This window comes from Amborella trichopoda, chromosome 6 (assembly GCF_054954075.1).
Source record: "Amborella trichopoda isolate Santa Cruz 75 chromosome 6, AtrichopodaSantaCruz75HAP2 v2.0, whole genome shotgun sequence".
NCBI lineage: Eukaryota > Viridiplantae > Streptophyta > Magnoliopsida > Amborellales > Amborellaceae > Amborella > Amborella trichopoda.
This window is the reverse complement of record NC_142341.1, coordinates 39,924,446-39,950,017: the sequence shown is the minus strand read 5'-3', so window position 1 is coordinate 39,950,017 and position 25,572 is coordinate 39,924,446. Positions and strand designations below refer to the sequence as shown.

General features: G+C 38.3%; 1 non-coding gene across 1 annotated transcript in view; it reads right to left on the bottom strand.

The window, feature by feature from the left end:
- LOC18429995 (uncharacterized) overlaps window positions 1-22,311 on the bottom strand; it is a 115,131-nt gene extending 92,820 nt beyond the window's left edge. The window contains exons 1-9 of the transcript XR_016058575.1: window positions 22,031-22,311; window positions 21,687-21,921; window positions 21,183-21,534; window positions 20,977-21,090; window positions 7,429-7,524; window positions 7,223-7,296; window positions 4,101-4,227; window positions 3,800-4,023; window positions 3,458-3,685 (exon numbers count right to left, since the gene is read on the bottom strand). This is a non-coding gene — a transcript (uncharacterized LOC18429995). The remainder of the gene's footprint in view (window positions 1-3,457; window positions 3,686-3,799; window positions 4,024-4,100; window positions 4,228-7,222; window positions 7,297-7,428; window positions 7,525-20,976; window positions 21,091-21,182; window positions 21,535-21,686; window positions 21,922-22,030) is intronic.
- Window positions 22,312-25,572: the final 3,261 nt, after the last annotated feature.

Genomic DNA, 25,572 nt, shown 5'->3' with positions numbered 1-25,572 from the left:
CGCTATTTCAAGTGCAAGGAGTACGATGAAATTTTTAACTAAAGATGGGGCGAAAGAGTCAGATCCTTGGTATGAAAAGTGGCTTAAGGAAAATTATCAACTTATGACCTAGTTATGGAACAATATGGAACCCATGCGAGAGTGCTAATTTTATGTTTTTTGATACTGTCAAGGAAATGTTGGAGGCAATGCATGAGATATAGTTTTCTGATATTTTATCTCTGTAATTTATCAACTCTATGAGAGCATATTTCTTTTACAGCAAGGTGACAAGAGCCATAGTGACTACTACAATATTCTTCGAGGTACGTGGGAAGAGTTAAACATGAATCCACCCCTATCAAATGATACAGACCTCCTAAACAAGAAAAGGGAAGAATTTAGAGTTGCAAAATTCTTGTCCGGCCATATGGGTGAGTACCATTCTGTTCTTGAGCAAATCTTAGCTAGCAATAAGCTCTCTCAACAATGTGCATTCCTGTCTTCAACAAGTTACCATATCTACCCCTCCAACAGCTGCCAGTACTAGTGATGAATCTGCCTTGACTTCCTCCATGGGCAGAGGTGACGGTAGAGGTCATGGTGGTGAAAATAGAGGACGTGGTTGTGATTCAGAGGAAGGTCGTAGTAGAGGCCGAGGTAACAGGAAGTGCACTCTCTATGGACGGACCAACCAAACGGCTGAAAAATGTAGGGATAAGTTTAATAGCCCACTTGAGCTAATCAGGCGACCTATTCTAAGAGTGATAATATGCATTTACTTGGATCCAATGATCAAAACCGAGCTCTTAATTCTGCTAGTGACAGTTTTGCTCTAATGTGAAGAATACAACAAGCCGATGAAAAGTCAACAGCTATCTACTGATCCCTCTTCTTCCACTGCCACTCTGGCAAATATAGATACTGCACTTATTGCATCTCAGAGGCCATCTCCCCGGGTCATTGTTTCATAAGCCTCTAATCATATGACTAGAGTGAGTCTTTTGTGTTTTCTTCTCTCAAGCCATCAGATTCTACTACTTTTGCTACATTAGTTCCTTATTTAGTGTGTCTAGTAAAGACATTGTTTGTCTTTCTTCTTCACTTTCATTGCCATTTGTTCTCTATCTTCCAAAGTTTCCATTCAGCTTGTTGCCAGTCGGAAAATTAACCAAATCTGTTTGGTGTTCAGTGACTTTCTATCCTTAATACTTTGGTTTTTAGGATCTAAAGGCGAAGTAGACGATTGGTGGTGGCCGTGAGTCTAGTGGACTCTACTATTTCAACCGAATTTTGTTGGTATTGCTCTTCATTCCAGTGTTTCCCCTCTTCCAAGGCATTGCCGGTATGGTCATCCATCTATCAATAATTTCAAAGTTGTTAATTCCTTTGATAGAATATGTATCAACCCTAGATTGTGAGGCTTGAAAGTTAGGCATGCATCATAGGATTCCTTTTCACCCAAGAGTCGATACACGCAGGTACGTTCCTTTAATAATTGTTTATTCAGTTATTTGGGGGTCCTTCTAGAGTTTAGATTTTGTTACGTTACAGGTATTTTTTATTCAGTTATTTGGTGTCCTTCTAGAGTTTAGATTTTGTTACGTTACAAGTATTTTTTAAATTCTTGTGGATGATTTCTCTTGGATGACATGGATATTTTCAATGAAATGTTTATCCTAAGATTCTTAGAAATATTTAGCCACACATATTATTTTGCATCAAATATCACATGTGCGCACCCCTCAAAACAGAATGGGAGATAGAGGAAAATTTCTCATATAATAGCGGGGGATGTTGCATTTGACTATTCATTATTTGATAAATCACATGCCTTCCTCTGTTTTAGATAGAATATCACCACACCATAAACTCTTTCCCAATGGACCTTTGCTTAAGATCCCTCAAATTTTTGGGTGAGTTTGTTTTGTCCATGTTCTGGGCCCTGGTACTCCTCCAATTGTTAAGTGTGCGTCTTTTAGATATTCTCATAGACAAAAAGGTTATTGATGCTATCATCCTATATTCAAGAAAAGCTTTGTTTGTGCGGATGTTACCTTTTTTTTAAATACTCCATATTTTTCTAATTGACTTAAGGGATCCCACTCAAGGAGAGAATTTGCACAACGAAAAACCCATTTCTTCTTCCTCTTCCATTCTTATCCCCATTCCTATTCCCATTGATGACTCTTCTCACCACCTCAAGTGTCTACTCTTGTAGAGTCTATCTTTCCTCCTATTGTTAATGTTCCACAGGACCCACCCCTCAAAGCATATACAAGAAGGAAAGTGAAGGAAGTGCCATCACCACCAGCTCAGCCAACCAATCAAACTTCATCTTTGTTTACGTCCACTTCTTGCCCCACAATGCACTCCTGGGCATATGATAATGTTAATCTTTCGATAGAACTTCGTAAAGATCAGCGATCTTGTACTAAATATCCAATTCCTCATTTTGTTACATTTGAAAATATGCCTTCTTCCTATAGGAACTTTGCTTTCGCACTTCCTCCATCTATGTACTTAAGCCCTATTAGGAAGCTCTTTCACATACCAGATGGAAGAGAGCAATGGACGAGGAGATGGCTGTAGTTCAACCAAATGGCATGTGGGAGCATAATGATCTGCCGGCACGAAAGAGACTAGTTTGATACCGTTGGGTGTATATAGTTAAATATCAGCTAAATGGATTTGGAGAGGTTAAAAGCCAAGCTAACGGAAAAGGGGTACACACAAACCTTTGGTATTAACTATTCAGAGACATTTGCTCCAGTCGCCAAGCTTAATGCTATTCGAGTGCTCATATCCGTAGCAGAAAATAAGGGGTCACTATTGCGGCAACTTGATATCAAGAATGCAGTCCTACATGATGATTCACAAGAACAGGTGTATAGGGAGCAACCACTACGATTTGTTGCTCAAGAGTAGTCAGACAAAGTATGTAAGTTGATGAAAGCAAGTAATGGCCTTAAGCAACCCCCACATGCATATAAGAAGTTTAGAGAAATTGTTATAGCATAAGAGTTTCAACGGAGTCCCGTGACAGTCAGCATTTGTCCGGAAACAATCTACTAGAGTTATTGTTCTGGTGTGTTATGCTGATGATATCATCTTTACAGCAAAATTACTTACAAAGGGAATTTTTGTGATATGTATAAACATCATCTATTATAAATAGATTTGTTTTTTTTTGACAATTATTTATTACAAATAAAATATTACGAGGTGCATGGAGCAGTATTCAACCATAAGGGAATCCTCCACACACCTCTCTCTCACTCTCTCTCTCTCTCTCTCTCTCTCTCTCTCTCTCTCTCATCTCACTTCTTCCTATCTTCTTCTCTCGCTTGTTTCTCCTCTTTCTCTCGTCTCACTTCTTCCTTTCTTCTTCTCTTTTATTCATCTTCTTGTGATTTGCTAATCGTTAAAAATGACAACTACCAGTAACACACGTATAGTATAAAAGGAAAAAGCATACCCGCCAAACAAGAATCTGAGCATCAGCTGACAATTCTGCAGGATGCCAAGAAACTCGGCAGGTTGGGAAGTCTTTTGTATCTGCTGGATCATTCGTTTCAAGAGTGCCATACAAAATGCTTAATAACTCCATAATTCGTCCATATCTTGCTGGTGAGAAGTGTATACCAAGGTTGGGTACTTGAAATGAAACTCTGGTTGATAGGTAATTTGGATGCGGCACTTTGATCTTGTAATCAAAACATAAGATAAATGAGGAAGGAAGAAGCCATGGAATCCACTTGACAAGTTTAAACATTTTACACAAAAAACCAACAAGCTTATCCACTGGCTATACATCTACCTGGTCAACAATCACTGATGTTCCGCATCTGTCAATTAGTGGATAGAACTGACTAACATTCTTAGGAAGAGGAAGGCAACAGATTTGACTTCCAAAATTGCTTGGTTCAGATATACATCTCTATTATCTGCACTCTCAAATCCAGTCACGAAGAAAGCAGCAATGTCTCTACCCGATATATAAAAACGTGAATACAGACTTTGCCTTTGCTCATCAAAGTGATTCTGCAGAAGGTTACTAATTCTTAGTTAAAACCAAAGCAACACAAAATAGATAGTTAACACCAACATAAGATACTTACTTTAGAATGCAAAGTGAAATGACCAAAATCTAAAATAAAACTCCCATCTGATGGTATATTTTCATTTGTCTCAAGGGGGATCCTCAATTTGGGAGCATCAAAATCAATATCAACCGTAAATTTCAAGCTTGAATAATTGCATAATATATATTTAAAAAATGAATAATATAATTCAAAGCATACATTCTAAATCATTTAACCCATTGTGAATAATGAAGTCACAAATGAGAAGCTTACTTCCAGTGAAAGGCAAAATCAATTTTCAATAACAAGCATCAGAAGGCCACAAAACCAAATGATAATCACATTCATCTTTGGGTCCATACGTGGTTCAGTTTTCTAAGGTTAGAGCTTCACATACATCAGCATGATCTCCAATATACCAAATGCATCTATCATTTCTACAACCTCATCTTCAACTGTAAATGCATTCGTAATACATCAGCTTTAGAGAAATACATCCCTAATTATTAGAATAAAGACTCAGTTCTAAGTGTTCCCATACCAGAATGTCATGGGAGAAACCTACGAAGCCAAGTTGCAAGTAACTCCATCATTCAGGTAACTCCATCATTTGTTGAAAGTATGTTCATGGGAAACAATCACAAATTCAAAACTCCATCATGAGACTTAGGACTCACACAGACCAACTCAGTTCGGCTCTATCCCGAGTACCATGGGATTATAATACTGGAAAAGAATTTTAAAGAATTCCTCCAAGCTTCATGAAGGACTAAGTGAGTATCCAGAGACACAGCAAGTACTATATTTTTCTAGGTTTCTCATCTGCAGGAAACAGAAATGAATTTCTTCGGTTTCTACCAAGGGACATGGGAAATTAACCCATACTCAGCCACTAAGTTTTATTATTTTTTATTATTTTCCCTTTTTGGGCTTTGCTCTAGCTTTTGTAATTTTAATGCTATCCAACAAGACACGCCAAGTCCAAGCCCCAAGTTACAAACCAATCCCAAGTTTAAACTCTAAAAGCCATTGACAAGATCTCATCACCTTAAGAATTGTGCTTGACATTCTTTTCTTTTCTTTTCTTTTCTTTTCTTTTCTTTTTTCTTTTCTATATTTTATTTTTATTTTTGGAAAATAATGTCCTGCTTGAGAAGTTCACATAACACCTCCAAAGAAATTTAGAAGAGGTAAAGAAAGATAAGCTAAAATTGAAGGCCTGGTTTCCCAAAGGAAGAGAGTGGGGCAGTAAGCATCTGTTCTAGCTGCCTGTAGTCTAGCAGTGGCCCACTTTACAAAGGGATAAAATGGCGAGGAGGAGTAAGGTTGTCCACTGCAAGGATACAATTATCAAAAATCCTTGCACCTTTGTCATTCTGGAATGATAAGAGTTTGGCCCCATCTCCTTCCCAACACCTTAAAGTCACCAAATGAACAATGTCAAAGGAATTAGTTGAAAAACTATTTTGAGTCCCTAACACCTGGATCTGCTAGTGTGAAAAAATTGATGGTCAATCCTGGGGAAAGATTATTTCCAGGCAATTTTAGGGTAAGAATTCAACTTTTTTTCTTTTAGGTTGGTCAATAGGATGAGTAAAGAGCATCCCCAAAATTTAGGTCACCAGAAAACCCCTAAGTAGGTTCCACCTGCAGAAGTACTTGTACATGTTTCTCTAGTGTGTGTAATCTTCTTCCACATGCATGCACGCATTACACACACACACGCACATATATATATATATATAGAGGGGAAGAGGAGGGGGGGTGGGGTTGGGAATTGCATGTTTATTACTTTATTATATGTATACTAGAAATCCATCTAAAGTTGTATGTGGAGCCTTACTCTCACTAGGACAATCATTTCTACATGTCCCAAAACAGAATGAGAGCACACAAACAGGTTATTAGTTTATAACCTATATTTTTCTTGCTGATTTTTGTTCTAACCACCACCTACATTTAATAAATAGCAAAGCAAAGTAAAATTAAGGGCTTATAAAAAAAACGTTTTGCATATAGGTAAAAAGAAGGACCAGCTGGACCAAGAAACCGAGCAATGCTGTTTTCAGTTTGCTTTTTAATAGCAATGACACGGTGGAAGCAATCACTATCAGATGAACCATCTGTTGTTTCCAGGAAACCGACCAAGCACAGAAGTCATTTATGTGTACAATTTTAAATCTCTATGACTTGTTAAAAGAACAACAGAAGAAGATCAAAGACCCATATCAAACACTTCTGCCATGCCTTCTTCAGTTTGAGATGGACTACAGTGTACATATGCTTGAATATTTCACTAAGTCATGAATGCACAGTACATAATAAAGTTACTAATAATGTTCTATTCCGGTCATTACATGATTCTACATCACCATTTGGAATACAATTAAAAGTCTTTGCCCTCTTGCACTCACGTACATAAGCCTGCTGACTCCAACACAAATGCTTAGAGCATTTCAGACTCACTTTATCCCAGATAGGGGTGCACCTGGGCTGCGCCAGGCCTGACCTGTCATGAGCCAGGTCTGGGCCCCATCATAGGGACCGTTGAGACATGAAGGGCCCAGGCCTTAGTATAAGGTAAAATTTCTGTAGTTCCAAATAATGAAAAAGGACCAATCCGGCCCAACAGACCTTGAATTCCCATCCTGTCATAGGCTGGAACCATGGCCCTTCATAGGGCCCATTGGCCCAACAGGGCCTGCAAACAAGGCTCGTGACCTTAAAAGGCCGGGCCGGGTCGGCTCAGGCCGGACCCACTTACACACCTAATCCCAGACTCAGGACACATAATTCCCAAATCCAAAAATTACTAGGTAAATAACCAGTACTTAATAACAATAAACCACTCCGGCGACATTACAACAAGCAATTACAACTAGCAATTCAGTATAGACATTATATAATACTACAAATTGCAAAAGACCACCTGGTCAAGTTGATAAAAAAATTTACACAATGATTAGCACATACCAAATCTGAACATTTACAAAATGATTAGCACGTACCAAATCTGGACATCTCAACTCCATTGTAAGGAAACCACAACAGACAGCCAAAATCAATCCGATAGAGGAAGCCAAAACAGTGAAAAATATCATCCAAGATAATCAAACAGGAATAAAAGCAGTAAACCTAAGACGCAGCAAATATGACACAAACACCTGCTTTGTTCTTCTAATACAAACTGAAACTGCTCTTGAGCTTTCCGAGTTACTTTTTCTATCTTCAACTGCACCAGAGAGCATCCCAAAGTAAGTTACTAACAAAGAAAAACTTTCAATACAGATCAAATTGGATAGCAGTTAAAACATCAGCATGTATACATAAAATATTTGGAGTCAAATGAAATCAGGTCAGTCACCTGTAAAGCTGTGGCAGTTTCAGATGCAACAGTGGGACACACAGCATGAGTCCTATTTAAAAAATCTACAAAGCGATTATAACTTGCCATCAGGACCTACAAATAAAATTGAAATGTCAAACATACAGATAAGGAAAATGCACCAGAACCAAGTCACAAACTCATTAATGAAATCCAAAGAACAGAACACAATGAAAATTTAAAATTTCAAAACTTGTAAGTTTCCATGAAGTAAAGCATAACAAATAGTCAGCTAATTCATATGAAATTCAAGGTACTTAAAACAATTTTCCCAAGCCTTTTCGTGGTTCTAGTATGATGTTCTTCAAAGGGTGAAGATCAAGGCAGGTGTTAGGTGTTTTAAAATAATTACCAGAAAAAATAAAAAAAAGAGAGATAGATGAAAGTCTTGGACAAACCGATGAAAAAATCTTATCTTAGACCACTAGACATATCAAACCACTGAAAATTGATAATGATAATGTCAGTGTGTAGAGTATCTATCGCCTGTATGCAATGAAAAACGCAGGTGACTAGCAGGCAAAGAGGGGATCTTACACATCTCTAGAGGGTGATGCCATGCTCAAAAATGATGTGGAAAAATTCAGTGGAGGCATACACTAGCATGGCTCTATATGATTCGGGAGCAACCTAGAGAACAGCACTCGATTGATTGCAGATGTAAATGAAAACAAAAAAAAAAAAGTTAAAACTGGACAAAACAAGGGCGAGAAATATGTTCCAGTAGAATGATGGTCAGCTGTCTTCACTTCGTCAAATATGAAGATCCATTCCTCATATCAAATGTTGCCCAACAGGTAGAGTTGCCGGAGGTTTACTGACAGAGTAAAGACCATTAGTTAGGCAATTAAGTTATGTGTCGGGAGTATACTTCTGTATACAGCATGTCTTGCATCCAAGGGGCAAAGAGTCTCAAGCATGATCATGGACGTCGCACTTACCAGCTTCTTTCCATTTCCAAGATCGAGCAATTAAGCTCAGTTATTGGGATAGGATCTGCTAGCAGTTGGTTGGAAGACTCAATTGGGGATAGAACTTGAGAAAGCTGGATAGGAACAATAGGATCTTGAAAGGGGTACAGTGCAATTGATGTGAAGTTCTCAAATGAGTTAGGCAAAGGGTGGATGAGGGGCGTATTTCATCTTTGGCAAGACATTTAATATGAGGAAGCTTCTTTTCATTTTCATTTCCCAGTACTCATGGAACTAGCTTATAAGGTGTTTCTGTGAGGGATTGTCATGTAACAAACTGACAATTGTGGGGGTGCCCACGGGGCGGCCAGTTGAGGTGAAGCATTATGTCCAAAAGGATGCTCTAACCTAGAGATATCATGGTACAGCATTTGTCATTTGTTGTATGGTTGCAGCAACCAGAGAATGACTTATCCCTGCAAGATTCATTGGATTCATCCAAACTCCACTGAAAATTCTCTATTTTTCACTGCAAAACTATATCTGTTTTGGCCTTTTAAGCCTGTCAGGTAACAATAATGGGATCAAGAGGGACAAATTTGTGTGTTAAGTTTTCCATGCAAAATTTGGTAGGATAATGAAAAAGGCACACAAGAGTGTGGCAGTAGGTATCCCGCCATCTTAGTCTCTATTTGGGTGCGGTGGGGGGTAATGCATGTGGACAGGCCAGCAGTACCTTCTTTGGATAGCACATCCAAGAGGAGATAGCTTCTCATGTCAGAAGGTTAAGCAAGGAGCAAAGGTGATGGATTTTGTCGAATATTGGGTTATGTCTCCATCGAAAGGTTAGTCTCTTTGCTGGCCCATGTCATGAAGTTCGACAAATCGCCCTTGATGTGCAAGTTGTCGTCCCATTGGCAGCTTAAGTTTCCCAGACCAATCAGATGGGTCAGGGAATAGGCAAAAGATTGCATCTCCATGGCCCACAGGCCCTGAGTCTGTTACGAGGATATGCCACTGAAGTTCTCTCAACAAACCTTCAGTTAATTAATAAGGTCCTTATGACCATGCATGGTATCACAGTTCCAATTTCCAACATATGACTGTATCGAGGAACGGGGTGTCTGGCTATCGGCATACCTTTTTTGGATGCTTGATCTTCCGTCGACAATGTTTTAGAACATGGACTCACCCTTGGACTCTCGTCCCCAGCTAGCATTGACTCACCAAGTCCAAAGTTGATAGAGCAAGTCACAACAGTGTTAAAAAGCTCAAATATAAAATATAATAAAAAGGGAAAACAGAAAAAATAAGAAAAATTGAAAAATTTCAAAAAACCAAGAGAAAATTGGGATGAGAGGCGAAATATTTCAATCAGAAAATGAAATAGAGTACTCGTTTTTTTTTAATGCAACTGTTAGTAGTGTGTTAGCAATGTTTGAAATAAATTATAATTACAAATGGTTTTTCTGATTGTGTACTATTAGGCCATTTATTTTTGGTAAAAGAGTGTCACAATCTCTCCTAGCTGCTAGGAATGAAATCAAATAGCTAGGGGTGTGTCATAAAGCTAGAGAAAATTTTTGGACTTTGAGGGAGGTTAACAGCACATCCCTACTTGTCCAATTTCTCATGTAATGGCCAAGGGTGAATGTGATTTTCTAGTTTTCATCTTAAAAAATAAAAGACTGCTGAGGAAGCTTGAGAATTAGTTTACTGAGGAAAAGTCCATAGATCCGCAGAGATCAACTGTAGCTCGAGAAACAACTAACATGAAAATGGTACCTGAACGAAAGACGATCACGAACAAATACATAGTATGTACCCAAAGTCAACAATGGTGGCCAATCTCTAGATTTACCCAATCAAAAGGTTACTTGTACCCCTTTTAGGTCTTGCAGCTCTAAATCCTCATAGAACCCTCACCCAAGCTTTTATAACCATTAGAAATCCATTTTGAAGATCCGGCCCTAGCAAACTTTTCCAAGTAAAAACCGGACTCTGAAAATCATCCATTCTGAAGTTTTTAGCCAATTAGTTCTTCCAAATCGTCAAAATTGAGAGGGGTCGAAAAAATGGTATTAGCACCTCTCCTGCAATCCAAAACCACAAATAAGTTGGAATATTGAAAGTTCTAGAGGAAAAACTGATAAACAAAAACAATCATACTTCACAAATCCCTGACAACATGGGTGAGACACAGGACAGTAAAGTTAGATTGAAAAAATCACCAAGCTTGTCCAGGACTTGGGCATTTAATTACAAAAGACCCCAAAGAATGTTGGCGCATACATCCTAAGGACCTGCACCATCCAAGTGAACTCAGGCGAGTCCCAAGTTACATCAGCGAGTTACTAAACATCATTAACAGGAACCATTTGAAGTTCTTTCCTAGAAGCCTTCGATCTTCCATGGGTGAGGCAACATCTCCTAGCTTGCTCTCATGTCGATGACCACCATCTCCTTTTCATTGGAAGGGATGGATCATCTAGAGTCAGTGCCCTCTAATCATCCTTCATGACATCCTAAAAGAAAAGACTAGCAAAGTCTTGCAAAGTCATACTCTACTTCAAGGCAGTGTAAGAGACAGAGTTCGAGAAGGGGGAAAACCATGGGTCCTCATTCTCCAAGCGATGACTTAAAAAGCAGACCGCCCAACGCTTAGGCAGTCCAGAAGGCCTGGGCGATGGCCTCCAAATTAAGCGGGATATCCCTGGGTGCCCACCTACGCACTCGGGAACCTGTCAAGGAGGGCTGCCACCCAGGGGCAGAAATGCCCCTCGTTGAGGACATTGTTTGCTCGTTTTTTAATACTAAAGAGGCAAAATTGTGGGTTTTAGCTCATTTGAAACCGAAAACGGTAATTTTTATATGATCGAAGGGTTTCTCAAAGTTACGAGAAATTGATCTAAAAATCACCTATTGATATTAGATTTAGTTTTGGATGTTTTATAAATATATTAGAAGGTTTTTTAGAATATTTTGAGATTTTAGAAACATCTTAGAGGTAGAAGTTTGGAGATCGAGCAATCAAAGTTAGTGATTTTTGTTTTGATTGCTTGTCTTCTTTTGAGATGTCTTTTTCAAGATCTAATCGAAATGGTGATCCGGGTTGGAAATATGGCTACAACCTGAATCTTTTAAATAAAAATTGCATAAGACGCAAGTTTTGTGAAAAGGATACAAAAAGGGGCATAAACCTGTTCAAAAAACATCTTGCCAGTATTAGGGGGATGTTGTCCCACGTAAAAAATCTCCTGATGTTATTAAAGAGGAGATAAAAATATTTTCGAGTCTTGTAAAAATAAAAAAAGATGGGAGACATGCATCCATAATAGAGATAAGGTTTGGGATTCGAGTCAGTTATGATGACGATGACATTGATGAGGACGGGGAGGGATTTCAAAAGGTAGAAGTAGAACCACAACAATCCAAGATTAGGGGGAAGGGAAAGGGAGTTGTAATGGCTTCTAGGAGTTCAAGGCCTAAGAGGCCTTGGGTTAGAGGCCCTATGGATTGTTTTTTGCCCCAGTCTGACCCTGAGGTTGTAGGAGAGAAAACAAAGAAGCAAACCACCATTAAAAATAAAATCAAGAAGGTAGAGAGAGATAGAGCTGCACAATATATTTCTCCATGGTTTTATGAGGCGAGCATTCCTTTCAATACCGCTTGCCTAAGCAACTTCTACGCCTTGGTAGAGGCAATTGGCCAATTTGGGCCTTAGATGAAACCCCCGACCCTATATGAGCTTTCAAAGCCTCTTTTGAAAAAACGGTGAGTCTCACAAGGGATGCTATTGAAGTTCAAAAGGATGCATGGGTTCAATATGGAGTTTCCATTATGACTAATGCTTGGAGTGATAGGAAGAGAACAAGTCCGATGAATTTACTAGTAAATTGTCCTTTAAGGACTTTTTTTTTAGGTCTATTGATGCTTCTGATCATAGTCATGCCCATTATATATTCCAAATTAAGGAGAAGGGAATCAAGGAGGTTGGGAGCAGCATGTTATACAGGTTGTCATAGATAATGTTGCTCCTAATTTGTTGAGCATCTCACACCCTGGAATCGTTTGGACACCACGTGTATAGACATCATGCTGAAGGCTATTGGTGGTTTGAGCGAAATTTTAGGTGCAATGAAGAAGGCAAAGTCAGTTACGAATTTTATTTGTAGCCACATTCTCACCCTCAGCATGATGTGTAGATTTACAAAGAAGAAGATTGTGAGGCCTGGGCTCACAAGAGTTGCGACCTGGTACTCATGCCTAGTTAGCATACATTCGAGGACAGTTCAGCTGAGCCAGATGTTTACCTCAGATGAGTGGAAAGCATGAAAGTGGTCCAAGGATCAGGATGGAAAGAATGTGAGAGATATTATCCTTTTTAAGGCTTTTTAGTGTGGGCTAAAAGGCTTTCTTAAGGTATTTTTTCCTCTTGTCAAAGTCCTTTGTATGGTTGATAGTAACAAGGCTTCTATGGGCTACATATATGAGGCTATGGAGATTTGTGGTTCATTGGTTGTGTATTACAGATTTGTGGTCCGCTGGTTTGATAACTTTGGTAATTTGGTTGGTAAATTTTAAGTTTTAACTATGTGTGGACTGTAGAGTATGAACTCTCAGACTATGGATAATTGGATATGGAATTATGGTTATGGAGTATGGAGGAATGTGTGCTATGTGGACTTGTGTACTATACATTTGATGTGCCCTAAATCCCTAATTCTCATGTGTTATACATTTATACTTAAACTGTTAAACTATTGAGACATGTTTCTTTCTACTGGGCCGCCCAGGTTCTGGGCGCCTGCCTAGGCGCTGAGCAGCTTGGACCCCCCCAACAGCCTAATGCGTTTTTTTTTTTGATAACTCTTAACATTTGTATTGATCGAAAGGATAAACACAAGTTGAGAAAACTTATGGTACTAAAATCTTTAATTTCCTCGGCCCCTTGGACCTTAGGGATTAGAGTGATGAAGGTGGCATTGATAGATTTGTTGAGAATACCCCGCTAGAAAAATTCTGCAAGGAAATTTAAGAAATCCTCACAAAACGTATCCCAAAAAATCTTAAATGGTGCCACGGGTGGCTTTGCCTTTGGCTAGGTCATCCAAAGCCTTAAGAATTTCGTCTTCAAGGAAAGGGCATTCTAGCCAAGTCGCTTACTCTTCCGAGAGGGCCAGAAAATCTAGGTCAGCCATACCTGGTCTAGGACCAGAGGGACATGAGTATAGGTTCATGAAAAAATTTAAGATTGCTGATTCAATCTCCTCCGGCTGGTCTAAGACAAGGTTGTTTACTTTGATGGTAGAGATTGTATTGTCCCTCCAGCGACAGTTGGCAATCCTATGGAAAAAACGGGTATTGTTATCCCCAGTTTTGAGCCAGTTAACTCTTGACCTTTGGTACCAGTAGATCTCTTCTTTTTCAAGGTGGACAAGTAATTAAGTTTGGTTTGGGTTCGGAGCTCAGCTTCAGAAGAAGATAGAAGGCGTGATTCTTCAATGTTGTCTAGGTCCTGCAGGGTCTTAAGAAGGTCAGACTTTATCTGGGAATAGTTTCCCGAAACAGACGACCTCCAGGACTTTAAGAAGTTGAATTTTCAATTGCAGTCTAAACCCAGCTCTACCTCTAACTTGGGCAAAAAAAGAATTCCACCAGGTAGGGATCAGAGTTGAGAGAGATCTTTCCTCCAGCCAGGCCAGTTCAAATCTGAAGGGTTTAGGTCCCCTATGGAGAGGTAAGGTTGACAAGAGAATAGGGCAATGGTCAGAGACAAGGCTTAGGCAAGGCCATCGCATAAGAGCCTCGGAACTCTTCCTCCCATTCTGGAATAAACAGAAATCTATCCAACTTGGATAGAGAGTGTTGAGAAGAGTGACTGGACCAGGTGAATCTATTTCCTTGAAGAGGGATATCAAGGAGGTTAGTCCTAGAAATAAAATCAGAGAAGTACAACATTATGTGGTAAACCCGACTGCTGGTGTTCCGTTCATGGGACCACCTGGTAATGTTAAAATCCCCACCCAAGCACCAGGTAGGGTGAGGTAGGTTCGCGATATAATCCAATTCGGACCAGAATCGCGGCTTACCTGTCGAGTTACAAGGGCAATAGATGGTCGAGAATTTCCAAGCAAGGCCGTCCGAGAGTTTGGACAGCAGAATGATGACTGAGCAGTCCCCTAGATGCGATGATTTCAAAAGATGATCGGTAAGGTCCCAAATAACCCAGATACCCCCTGAAGCTCCTACCACAGGTAGGACTACCCGCTGGCATGGTCTCCTAGCCCAAACCTGACGAACTTGAGTTAGGGCACTTAGTTTCCGTTAAAGCTAGAATAGTGGAACAGTGTTTGGAAGTGAGGTCCTTAATGGCCTTTCTTTTCGAAGGTTGACCCAGACTGTTGATGTTCCAGCAGACTAACTTCTTGAAGAATAAGTAGGGGGAGGTGAGGGAGGCAATTCTAGGTGAACGCCCAGCCGCCTAGCGCATTTTGAAACACTGTCTCCAAGTATTTAGCATTGAGGACAATGGCAAGCTTGAAAGTAGTGGCTCTATGGAACTCCAAGTAGTAAAATAAAAATTTCCTTTTTTTCTTTTATTAATGCATCTGAATTCCACTTACAAGTGCCACTATATACTATAATAAGCAAGAAACAAAAACCAAAATATAACCTAAGATCTTCCTTTTTACGGCCAAATAAACCTAACTAGACTGAAAAACAAGCTTTAACTATAAACTCTAATGCAAACAATGTCCATGAAAATTGAAAACAATGTCTACGGGAATGGAAATAAACTGAGCAATATTGATTGAAAATAAAACTAAGAATAAAACTAAGGCCAGGCAGACTTAACTTGAGTTTGCCTACAGTCACACCTTTAGGACTCGGTATACCCTACACCCCATTACCTAACAGATGGTGCACTCTGATCCTCTTGGCCTTGCTGAAATCTTCAAGTCAGGAAGCTTCATTAGGCAATACTTTCAAGTCTAGGGTTTTTTAGAGCATAAATAAGAATTATGATTTCTTAGAGCCCCTTACGGACCTCTACAGGACATGCACAAGTGGCACCTTCCTTAGTCCTCCTAAAGCTAGGTATGCCCCTCTTTTCTAACGTATAGGTCGCATTCCACACCTAGTACACTAGGTTGGTGCATGCCACCCTCTAAAGACTAGGGAGGAGAGAGAAGGAAAGGGAGAAAGAGACCAGCAACTTGTATGTACAGAATGAAAAAGAGAGAGGCAAAAGAAGGGGGGGGGGGGGGGGGGTTTCCAACCTTATATATGCCTCAAGGGCCCTAGGTATGCCTTTTCTAATTATGACTCATCATGACCAATAGGATTTCAGGTAATCAGTGAGGTGAGAGAGCAACAAATCCAAGCCATCCAACCCACGATCAGCCGTCATGATTTTGGGAGAAATTTAGAAACCTTATCCCTTGACCAACCAAAAACAAATCTCCTGGAACACCCTTATCTCTCACAAAGATTTTAGGAATTCAAAAGTTAAAAGATTTGGTCAAAGATTTGACGAATATTTTCAAAAAACAAATTATTCTGAGCTCCCACAAAATATGGACACAATCTTTTTCAAAAGATTTCCTTAAGCTTTCCAACTAAAAACAAACACTTATTCAAAATAAAAAACAAGGAGGGGGGCGCCCCCACACATGTTCCTACTAGCCCCTCCACAATCCAAAAAATTCAGAAACCCCCTCCACAATACAAAAAATTCAGAACCCTTTTTATGGGTTTCTACAGCTGAATAAATTTAAAAATTCTGAAATTTTTCCTACATTTCACATAAACATTTGGTACACTTAAAACAAAAACAAATATCTAGAAGAGGACTGGCACCAATGGGTCAAGAAAAGTTATTGTAATACTTGACTATCTTCTCAAACCAACCCAATGAGACTCATTATCCACAATCTCATGCAAGGGCTCATGATTGTCACATCAAAGGTGGCCAATAAATAGTGGAGCCACAGTCCTAGAATGTGGATTACAAGTCCCCCATGAAGACCAAGTTAAACGCACAAATTAGTAAAGTGCAAGGGGGACTCTCTCTATACACATGTACACGTAGCCTTGCAGGTTTGGTTCATAATATCGTGTTCGTCATGAGTTCATGCAGTGCGAATGTTTGTCGAGGATTTAGCCCTCTCTCTCACAAGCCTACATCCACATACAGGAGACCAAGAAGCTCTTCTGGCCTATAAACCATCCTTTGGGTATCTTTATGACCTCAATAAGAGATGACCTTCTAGAAACCCTTATCAATAGTGCCATATCACCATGGGTAAGTGTTTTGTGCATGACTACGGCTATAGACCACCAAACCCTAGGTTAGTCAACCAATACTCACACTCCCACTAAAGTGTGCAATCCACTATAATCCTCTACTTACATGCTCTCACGACCTTTAAGGGCCACAATCCCCACAAGGACACAGGGCCTAATCACCCAAGCTTGTTGCTAAATATGACCCCACTCCTTGTAAGAGCCCTCAAACTAAGTTTTTGATGGGACCTCCGATATGTTCCTTACATGTAGGTAGAACATTTAAAACAGCGAGTTCATTTGACCTTCCTAAGATAGCTTACAAAGTGATTCTAGAATGACAGATGAGAGCACATTCTGGACCAGCTTTATAATATTTTCTCAGCGCCTTTGGAAATGGAAAGTGATTCGCGATATCATTAGATAGATTTGCCACAACATAGCATACCCATGGACATGTGTACAAGCAAAGCACCTGGAGATCTTTAAAAAGTGAGTATTCCAGATTACAACTCAGCACACAGGGAAATAAGATTGTAGACCTATCAATACAATTTCTTAATTGGACTTGGTACACCCCACTAGGATCTCCTCCTTCAATGGTGCACTGGATCAAGGTCTTTCTTAGAACTCACAACTATGGGAATCCTTGGCTAGAAACCCTTCAATGATGAGAGCAATGTGGAACAAAAACTAAGTCTAAAAACTATGTGGGTGTAGCGTGCTCCTCTAGGCTCAATGGTTGGGGCGTGCCCCTTTTTTCATTTCAAAAACATCCCTTTTTCATTTCAACCAAATGAATGGCATATTACATGCCTTAACAAAATAGGAAGGAGGTGCACAAAGTGGGACGTTCCACCCATGGGGCCTCAAGTGGGCCCCACGCACTTCCCCACATGCTCAAATTGGTAGGGCCCATGGAGTATAATGGGCCCCCATGTGTATTAACAATTTTAAAATTAATGAATGATTTTTAGAGAACATTTAATATTTTATTTTTCTCTCCGAATATTTAAATTCTGAAAATTCAGTTTGAGCCTATTTATAAATCAGCTTTGAGAGAATAAAATATCCAGAGACTTTTAAAAACCGATAAAAGAAAATTCTAAAAATTTGCCTTATCAATCTAAAAATCATTTATAGTCCAATTAATTATTTTTAAATTAATTTGATAGGATTTAAGGAAAACGTGAAAATATTGAGGCACTCCACCTTCTACTAGAGACCATGAACCACAGGGATTCCTGATTGGGCTATCAAAGTCGGCCAATAGGTGAGGGAACAGTACACAATCCTTAGCCTATGGATTACAGATTCCGCCCCCTAGGGACAAGTCTAGGTCACACAGACTTTTGCACACATGTTGCAATTTGGTGCATATGGGCTATCTCTTGCACATGTACACACAACACCCTCAATGGTGCTTTGCTTCCCGATGTGGAAATCATTTTACATGTCGTATGATACTCTATGATGATGATTTAGCCCTTGTCCCTTAAGGCCTACCAATCACACACAAGGGTTACACAGTCCCTTGGCAAACTACCCAGGGCATCTCCGACCTCATCAAGGGGTAACCCTGATAGCCCTTCTCGGTTGTGCTCAATGCCCAGGTATCTTAGGGTTTTATTACTCAACTAGCCTAGCTCGAGAAGCCTAGTTTGAGTCTCGGCATCAATACTGCCAACGTTGATCCCTTGGGACCATACTCCCACTGGAGTTCATTGTTCCATTACAGATGTGTCTACTTTACTATCAAACTCAGGCAATCGAAAGTGCATACAGTTTTTTGCCCTTTCACAACAAAAGTGAAGCCATGAAAGAACGACGAAAGAACAAAACAGAAAAAGGAGGAAGAGGGAATATTAAGATATCAATCTACAAGCAGACCAGTTGAAAGAGAATCAGATCCAAATGAAGTATCCGTAGAAGCTAGGACAAATGGTATACTTCAAGAACTTCACTTGTTGGATGCGAGGAATAAGGAATGCTTATTGGCAATGCATGGCATTGTATTTGATAGCTGGAACACTAGATTATGAGCCATGTTCAGGTTCTAGGAGCTCCTGAAGCATAAGTAGTTTGGAGGAGGCAGATATTCCCTCCTAACGGAAGAGCTAATGGCGAGTGAGAGTGAGGAAATACAACTGAAAGTATGAGGAACAAGGAAAACCACAAGCAAGGTGCTGAGAGTCGGGTGACACGAGAATGCTCAATCAGCGTGCAAGAAGAAAGAGTGCATTGAAATCAGAAGTGTCACAAACTAGAATTTCCAGGTCATTAACACAAGGATGTATGTCCAAGCATAGTGAGAAACATGAAGAAGAAACTTGAACTTGTTTATTCATATATGAGATGATTGTAACTACCATGAGTATCCACATTCAATAAGTCCGAGTGTCTGACACAGCAACTGAAAAATGTAGATATTGTATATGAAAACATTTCTAGGAATTTCTAACTGAAGGTCTATCACTTCCAAAGCAGTGTTGCCTGCAACACTTCCCACAGATGTAGGACAAATCAAGAAAACATATGTAATTCTAATGAAATCACAGAAATACCTTGTGGTACTTCCAACAAAGGTGTCTATCGCAGATATCGTACTCCATTACAATAGCTGAATTCAGTAAAGGGATTTGGTTAAGGGTTTGAGCTGGAAGACTCCAACATTTAGACCAAGGGCTTTGTATCCAAATGGTCAAAGACCCTAATCCTAATTTTGATGAAAATTTCTTCGAGAATCTTAACCCATTTATATTTTGCAGTTTTTCGAGATACCTGTGTGACAAACTTATGGCATTCAAAGACCTTTGCAGCACTGGCAGTAAGTAATATGGATGTACAAATCCTGTCAACAGGACTAAAGGTTTTATTTTGTTTCTTATTAGGTCTCACAAATGTAGATGCTCACAGAACGCAGCAAAGTAGCCATGGATACTAGCAATATTATTGAGCAGAAATGTGAAGGGAGTTCCAACCTCTATTACTTCAGTGTGCTTAAAGATAATGACATGGTTGATTCCCTTGCTGGGAAGAAAAAGGCAGAAACCTTCTTTTCAATTAGGATGCTGTTGCCCACCCACAACCTTCTCCATTTAGAATTCGCCCCTTAGTTGCAGGCCAGATGCAACTTCATTTATGCCTTTTCTAAAAGTTATTTATAAAAGACAATATATCCCTTTATCCATTGTTCTCTGTAGAAAATTAAAACAAATGATTACAATTATGCAAACTACTTCGTGCATGCTAAGGAAGGATAGGATCAACAGAGAAGCATCAACAAATGGAAGACACTAGCCTGCAGAGAGTATGTACATATAAAAATCCTTGTTGAAAAAGGTGCTTAATCGAGTGCCTAGACGGTCCGCCTAGGCGGCTAGTCGGGCAGGTAGAGGGGTTGTCCACAAGGTGGGTGCTAAGGCGAGGCGCCCACCTAGGCGGCCCATGACGAATTACGGTGAATGGGGCTAAAATGCCCCATGCTTAAGGTCGTTTTTAATCATTTTGCTTTTATTTTTTTTGTTTGAAAACTATGGGGAGAATCTAGGGGATCATTTTTGCCCTCCAAAGTATTATTATATGGTACTACTTTATAATATTACATATAGTCATAGCACCCTAGTACAAATAAATCAATATATTATTGTTATTTGCATCAATGTCAACATGTGCCAATAATGCTTCTTAAAAAAATAGAATATTATTAATACTATAGAACAAATATATAAATAAATGTTATCAATGTCACGTCATTAGTACATGGGTCAATCATGTCTCTTTAAAACTAATATACTACTGATACTATAATACAAATACATTAACTATCGTTGACTATCGATACCATAAAACAAAAGTTAATAATATAATATGATCCAAGTTATCACAAGACAAATATAACTAAAGGAATTACAAAACAAGTAATTTATTGACAATACAAGTAGCAATTTAAAATTAGTAAAACAAATAAAAACAATGCACTCTCTCTGTCTTCATTTCCACAGAGCTACCCTTGCGTCTGCCTAAGCACCCCCATTGCCTAGGCACCGCCTAGTGACTTCTCCAACATTGATAAAGACGATTGATTTATTGTCATTACATGGGAGCAGAGAACAGCATATAACTACATAAGTCAGATGGAATTGACAACATTAAATTCAAGGAAAAAAAACTTCAGTTTCGTGAACTACAAGTCACCACAACCTTGAACAAACATTGATCTCCAGTTATAAGCAGTTTCAATATAGCATAAATCCATTCTTCAATATAGTTATTAGGAATTGATGCTAGGCTACAAAGCTCAAACAAACAAAAAACAAATGAGCACCGTGACATGGCATGGAGCAATAGTCGCTGAGAGCTGCCAATCTACATTTTCTCCATGAGGTGAGTGTACAAAAGTTGCAGATAAAGCATCAGCCTTTTTCTCATTGATTACACTCTGTAACATAGAGCTCACAGTGTTAACTTCAATGCCTGATATCACCAGCATGCATCTAACTATGGCAAGTTAAATACAAAAGAAAAACCAACCTGCACAATTGAGCCTTCCGGAGATGATAATCCATAGAATCTCAACTTTATATTACACTGGATGCTTTTAGGACAAAACTTGGTGCAGATTTGAAGATGTTCAAACCTACCACAGATAATTTCCGTTTGTCTGATATTAATTATCCGAGCTGCGGCCTGCCCAATTGAAATATTTACAAGAAAATGTATCGTATTCTGTGAGTCCTTTCCAAAAGGAAAATTCATCTCTTCATCTGATTGGTAACTTAAAATTTTATTAATTGCGAGCCATTCTTCTTTAGTTAGCCTGTCTTCTAGTAAATGTGATTCTTTAGAAAATTCCACAATCGGTGTATCTCCAGAAGAAGAGCGCCTGCACAAGTATTTGCAGATAAGCAATCTAGACTTCCCAATCATTGCTTGGCTAACAAAGATTGTGAAATATAATGCTTGTGAATGGTAACAAATTAGCAACTGCAGAGACTAGTCAGAAGAAAAAATTCCTGGAAAGCAGCTTTGTCATACCACCCAAAAGGCCACCAGCTTCTTTTCATCTGACGCCTACTTTGAGCTGCTTCCTTGGATTTCACACTCTCAACCTTAGCATGTGCAATTAATCTGGAAAAATAAGGTTCCAAAAAATTCCTGGAAAGCAGCTTTGTCATACCACCCAAAAGGCCACCAGCTTCTTTTCATCTGACGCCTACTTTGAGCTGCTTCCTTGGATTTCACACTCTCAACCTTAGCATGTGCAATTAATCTGGAAAAATAAGGTTCCAAATATCACATTGGAAAGTGATAATCCTAAAACAGGAAAAGCAGTGGTCAAGCATAGAAAATCATGACGCAAGGACAGAATCTCTGCAAACCTTCAAAGAAGGATAACTTTGGAGTCGAGGTCCCTCTCTATTTGTCTCAATTGTGTGCTGACAGTACCATCTGCCTGTTGTAGTGAACTTTCATAAAGTTGAATGTAACATCGACGGAGTTGACAAAAATGACAAACTCTATCCCAAGAAAACCGGTAGCTGTAATCCGCAATAACATGATAGCGTAGACATCAAAATGAGATGGGATGGCAATGGAATGTTAGAAATGAAGCACTCGGCATGCTAGAATTCAATTTAAATGCTTAAAAAGAAAAAGCTCTGATGATGATGAAGATAATAAATTGTTATATAGCACATCCACTCTTCCTCATTGGTTAGCATGCATTCAAGAAAAACTACATAAAAATTGTTTAACGGAAGTATGAAGAAATAAAATAGTCATCATTAAAAGCAAATTCATAGATTATTCCTAATAAACATATGCATAAAAATAAAAAATGTAAGAGGCAAGACTTACATGGCCTTGGAAGTACATATTGGCTGAATCAATACATGAATGAATTGGTGATATAAGTTTCTATCATTTTAATGTCAATGAATTCCTCAATTGGTCGTGATAAGATAGGTTTAGGTGAGATGTGTGGGTGTGTGTATGTATGGGGGAAAGGGGGGTGGTGTGGGGGGCATAGACACACACATACACACACAGACTCATTGCTAGGAGAGAGAGAAAATCCCATAGGAATAGGAAGAGAAATCTACATGGACAAAAAGGACTAATTGAAATAAAATCAAAATTCAAGAAGACAAAATTGTAGAAAAGGAAAAGGGAAGGAAATCTACGTGGAAGACCATAGAGATAAAGAGAGATTCAAGTGAAAGAGAATCAAGATAGAGTGAGCAAAACTGACAACAAAAATAAACAAAATCAGTATAATATAAAAGCAAGAGGGCAAAAGAGGCATTGAAAGGACACTCATCACAAGAATAAAAGGGGTCACCATCTCGCTTAATATATATACTAATAGATGAATAAATATTTATGCTACATTTTGAAAAAAGGTGGATAGAAATAATGCTTGTAAAGCTTTGTTTTGGGGATGATTTTATTGTCCATATGTAGTGAGTCTAGCTGGTTTCATAGATGGCTATTTATATACTACATTTTGAAAAAAGGTGGATAGACATCATGCTTGTAAAGCTTTGTTTTGGGGATGATTTTATTGTCCATATGTAGCGAGCCTAGCTCGTTTCATAGATGGCTTTTAGTTTTTCAAGCAGGGTTTATCGAACATGCATTCCTTTCCAATCTTACTATGTTAAAACAATTTCCTGTGTGCATGCCTTGATCAGGGTTAGTGGGCCACCAAGTAGCTTGGATCATGTTGGTTATCAAGTTCAGATTTTGATACTGCCTTATATTGTGTTTGGGAAATCCTGCATTGTGTTGCATTTGATACTGTTACAGGGGCAACCTGTAGTTATCAAGTTCAGCTTTTTCTTGAACAATTCTTTCCTTGTTATTCATAACGAGCAGAAATCTGATACGTGTTTGTTTCCATGTCATGACAGATTTAGGTTTATCATGTGCATTCTCATTGTCGCTAAACAATTTAAAATATAAAAAAATAAAAAATAAAAATTGTTTAGCAACAATAAGAATGCAACACCATGTAAGGTAGAAAAACTGCCACAAGTTGCCTTGGAACAGTATCAAATGCAACACAATGCAGGATTTCCCAAACACAATGTAAGGTAGTATCAAAATCTGAACTTGATAACCAACATTACTTTCTTAATATAACATATATATATATATATATATATATATATATATATATATATATATATATATCAATTTATTAGATTTTACTTCATAAATTATTCCATTAGATGATATCGTCTAAGGTTCCAACACACGGGCTGCTTACTAGTTCTACATAATGTCCAGCTGTCATATTAACAATGGCCAGCTGTAAATTATACATTAACCAAACAGCATAAATCATTTTACCTAATTAGATTATAAAGACTAATTTTTACAACCACCTCCTTAGCATTCATTCACGCTCATGAATGATGAAAACATTCCCTTTAAGAGAATAGTAGTAGCACAGGATAGGTCAGTGTACAATGGATGGTAGCGGTTGCCAAGGAATTGGTGCAAAAACTATTGCCCTTAGATTTCTTAAAGCTATTGCCCTAAGATTTCCTGGACATTCCTAATTGAGCTTTGTGGTGATGTCCCCTACACTTGTCCATATATGTCGGGTGATGTGATCATTGTTTAGTATGCTGTCAACATAATAACTTACATGCGTACAGCACAAATTATATAGAGTTGTGTGGTAAAGCTGAAGTTGGTCTATAGTCCATGGTAACAACTTTTTAGCAAACTTGAGGTTTCAATGCATCTCCTTCTAAATGCAATCTCCATGAGAAGATCTTTCGTAGAGATGAATTTTGGATTGAAAATTTCATAGGTTGATAATTTTAATTATGGCCCATGAATATAAAAAAAAAGAGAATAATAAAATTTATTTTGAACTTTGTTTTGGACGGTTCCTTTTAATTCTTCTAGATAACAAAATTGATAATATTTTTTTTAGGAGAAAGGTTTCTATACTTCTCCTACAGCATAGAAGTTCTATACTCCTTCTACCATCCAACCGTTCAATTTTGATCAAGAGAGCCACTCACCATTTGATATTAGATCTGATGTCTCAAAGTATTTTATTTGTAGTTTTTTTTTATAAAAATTGTATGAATATGAGATTTTTTACGTGTCATCTTCTCATTGGGGCGCATTTATAAAAAATATTTAAAAAAATATTTCGATAAATATAATGACCAAAATACCCTTGAAACTTTCAAAGGTATTTTGGTCATTTTATTTTATTAAAAATTATTATTATTATTATTATTCGTAAGTGCGAGTTTAATAGAGGAATGGATGTCCAAAATTTGATGTCAAAATAGTTTATAGAATAAAATTAAAAATAAAATAGTGTAGAGACGTGATATTGTGATTGGGGCAATCTTAGCCCTCCATTCAGAATGGACAAATGGATAAGGGGAAGTATATAAGTTTTATGTTGTAGGGGAAGCATAGAAAGCTTCCCTTTTTTTTAGATCCAGAATCATGGATCCAATGCTAAAACACATTTAGACTTAAGATTCATTTCAGATTGAAAATGATCCTAAATCCATGTCTAACATGGATGTTTTATGCAACCGTACTTCACAAAAGAAAATTCACAAATTTTTGGAAGGGCATTGCATGTGAATAGGTCCGCATTTGAACATTTCCCCGGTAGACAGAGGTGCAAAATATTTTTAATTTTGTTTTGGGATTGTATATTACAAGACTATTTATATTTATTACAAGATGGTCACAATTACTCATAGGTATTAGATGTAAAATTAGATGGGTATGTCACAAAGTTCAGAATTTTTTTTTTTTTAACATTGGATCTAGTCCATGACACTCTTATAACGATCCAAATATCTATATATATATATATATATATATATATATATAGCTTTGGGTCTTGTCAATGACACTCTTATAACCATCCGAG